The sequence below is a fragment of the Coptis chinensis genome, chromosome 3 (assembly GCF_015680905.1).
Source record: "Coptis chinensis isolate HL-2020 chromosome 3, ASM1568090v1, whole genome shotgun sequence".
NCBI lineage: Eukaryota > Viridiplantae > Streptophyta > Magnoliopsida > Ranunculales > Ranunculaceae > Coptis > Coptis chinensis.
In genome coordinates this window covers 94,678,299-94,681,956 of record NC_141458.1, presented here as the reverse complement: position 1 = coordinate 94,681,956, position 3,658 = coordinate 94,678,299, and the positions used below count along the sequence as shown (strand labels likewise).

The 3,658-nt window shown below is 36.7% G+C and overlaps 1 long non-coding RNA gene across 1 annotated transcript; it reads right to left on the bottom strand.

The window, feature by feature from the left end:
* Positions 1–944: 944 nt before the first annotated feature.
* On the bottom strand, positions 945–3,427 carry LOC147511795 (uncharacterized). The gene is made up of 3 exons (XR_015217079.1): positions 3,063–3,427; positions 2,204–2,267; positions 945–2,112 (listed from the first exon to the last, which is right to left on the bottom strand). It is a non-coding gene; the product is annotated as an uncharacterized LOC147511795 (long non-coding RNA).
* Positions 3,428–3,658: the final 231 nt, after the last annotated feature.

Sequence of the window (3,658 nt, the reverse complement as noted above, 5' to 3'; positions counted from 1 at the left end):
TACAAGGTGGAGTAGCAGCTTCTGATGTAGCGATACTCTTACTCCTTGTTCTTTTACTCGGACCCTTGATAAACTTTGCTGCAACTTCAGATTCAAACACAGCAAGTTGACACTCAGTAGCCAGGAAATAATGTTAAGAAATAACCTCTCGCACTAAATCATCCAACATTGTCGACATAAAACGAGTCCACTGCTTAACACTTGTTTTGAAAGCATCTTTTGCACTTAACTCATACCAAAGCTGTCTCACAGAAACAGTCGAAAACCACTCCGTATGGTATTGCACTATATTCTGATGCCTCAAGTGACTCAGTCGAGCGATTTCCTATCAGAACATCAAAATCAGGTAGTGTTGCTCATAAAGAGTGAATTTTAACCATAACCCAAACTACGTACCAACTACCAACACTTGAATATCACTTCTAAAAATTCCTTCGCCAATAACAGAAAAAGGATTAAAATTTAGAAGCCATATATAATTTAGAACAAGTTCCCATAAGAGCCAGTTTAACTTACCTACCCCAAATTGAAAAAGCCAAAAAGAAAAATAATTAGAATTTTGTGCACAAACAAATTAGAGGAGAGAGAAATCAGACTGAAAAGGGGGTTATAACTGATTCATCTTCCTCCTTCAAGCTATCCTCCTCGACCACGGTTCGTTCGATTCGTCAGTCCTAAACCATAACGAAAAGAGAAAATTTCAAATTTAACCGGCCACCCCCTCTTTTGACCGATAGATCTAGAACCCTAGACTTCATTGTTTGAAAGGAGGAGAGTGAAGGGAGGAGAAATGTACCCTTCGAAATGTACCCACGAAGGTACCCAAGAACCACTCATCCACACCAATCCTATATTATATCATGATAAGAAAGCTTGTGGACACAATTTAAAGATGATCAGGGAAAGAAGATTTCAAACGACAATCTCACATATTAGATCGCCTACCTTCCACCCAGTGCCTTTGGAATGATAAAATTTCAACATCGTTCGGTGCTCGGACTAGGGCATTTGACAGCAAGATAAGACAACCATACACTTAAAAAGAATACCAAACTGATTCTTCAACCTCAGTTATAGCAAACTTAACTTTCAGAAACTTGATTACATGCACTGAAGTGAGTGTTATAAAACAATAGACCAAACAAATCAAAAACTCATTTACATTCAAATTCCAAAATCAATACAAAAGAACATGACTAAGAACAATCATTCCACATTGTAACATACAAACAAACAATCAATCAACAACAAATAACCCATGCATAGATCAAGCTCTTAAGCAGTATAGTATATAACATGCTAACAGTAGATTATATAATCTTCACTTTGAAATTGAAGAGAAAGCAACCAAAAAACACAGTACTTGTAAACCGACCAAAAACAGGGTCATTCTTTGCATATCCTTCAAAAATAATATTGTTGCCTTGGTCAAGTATGTTGGGGTTCAAAATTTAAAGGGTGGGCATACCTGAATAACATAGAACACGAGGGATAAACTAGCTTTTTAAGATAGAGCCTACAACAATGACCAAATGCGAGATGATGCCATTAACGATATCGACATGTCAAGCTTGCTGGCCAAGGGGCACATGTTTAATACATGCATGAGCTGATTATTCTTACTGAAGTGCAAGTGATGCAATTAAAACAAACGTAAGTCCAGCGTATTGTCCACATTGTTGTAATGTTGGTCTAAGACACAAGACAAATAAATAAGATACACTACTAGCCACTACTTCAAAAATGGAAAACAAGTCAAAGTCATTTGTATGTAAATCATTTGGATTTAAAACCATAGAATGGTTGCAAGCATTTGTTAAAAAACTCAAGTACTCAATAACATAAAGTTATATCCACTTCACAAGTAGCATAGTTAAAAGACAGATTTTAGAACCTACCTGTGTTGGGTTTTTTTCCATTCCTTGAAGATTGAGCAGCTAAGTATTCCAGTATTCGGTAAAATGTGGATTGCCCATTAGCAACACAATAATACCAAGAGAACATAGCCCAATCCAAGGCTATTGCCTTATACTCCATCAAGTTTCGATCTATGTCTGTCTCATACCTCGAAATGTATGGGCGTAAGAAGGTCTCATACACATAGCTAGTTCACTATACTCGGTCAAAAGACATAGCATGAGGATGCTTAACATAGACGTGCAAATATTGAGGCGTTGCCAAATTAAAATTGGAAATCAATTACCTTAGTCTTAGGTGACCACAAGTAAACAATAAAGCACAGCTTCAACTCACCATACATAGGCAACCTATAAAAGATTATAAATTAGCAACGATTTGCAGTGTATACAACATACTATTGCTCAATGTACTTGGAAACATACTTCGAACTAAATAGTTTGTGTTTGAGAATTCAAAAACGGTCAGACTATCTTGATTGTATCTGTCTGAAAGGGGGGGAGGAATCATGTAGAGATGGTTTACCATGAAACAAAAATGTCTCCGACCCTCTCTAAAACAGTCAGTGCCGCAATAATTATCCCGCAAACGAATTAAAGCAAATATTTAGCGCCACATGATCTAATATACATTTTATGTGTACTGTGTACATGCAACTAGCTAATAATCATGCAAAGGTGTGAGAGAGAAGTGAAAAATTTATGCGTCTTGATATGCTAATAAAATAGATTTTAACATGTAAAGAGGGAGAAGAAGAGGGCAGAGATTAGAACAGAAAATAGAGAAGCTTCCCACTAGATGGGAAATTAGTGTTTCCCCCCAAACACAGTCAACTTGGGTTGAGTGTTTGGGAGACCCTAATACTAGTTAACCCAGCAGAGAAATCTCTGTAGTAGGCAAAAGGAGACGAAAAAAGCCTAATGGTTTGTGTTTGACATTAGATTGAGATCAACAATGCACTATAATGGCAGATAAGGGTGATGACCATTACTGCATACTGAATTATGTTAGTTATTATCAAGAAACTAATATTGCATTTATCATTATATCCAAGTAAAACCATGATAAAAACATAAAACCATACTTATTATCCAAGTAATAAGTATAATAATAATAATAAGAATAATAAGAATAAGAAAACTTACAGCCATGCGAACCTTCTTGATAAGAGCTATGGGTTTCCTCTTCAAACCACGCTGAAACATACGACGAGCACATGCAGTGAAAAGCTTAACCAATTCATCAGTACCCATATCCAAAAGCTGGTCCAGACCCACTCCTCGGAATGCAAACTTCTTAATTGTTCTCCTCTTTGGTGTTGCTCCTCCTACCTCAACCTCTGGTTCCTCCATGATGATTTGATTCCCTTCCTTTCTTCTTCCTTGGAAACAAAAATGAGACCTTGTAAACTAGGTTTCAGAAGCTGCAGAGATAAAAGAGAGGGTTGTGTTACTAGGGTTTTAAGAATCTGTAATGCCCAACTTTTATAACCCAAAAAAAAAACAATTAAACAAAGCTTGTGCTCTCTTCTTCCATGAAGAGAGAAATCAATTCGCTAGGGAAAGTAATATGTTCACGAGGGAGAGAAATCAGTTGAGCGAGTCTGCCTAGTTTGTCTTCCTCATCTACTTCTTCAAGCTTTCCTTAATCAATTGACCTAGCTTTCATTTAGGGTTTAGCGAGATGAGGGGAAACCAAAATTAGAAATTCGAAATAAGTGTTAGCCAAAAACATAAAGGGG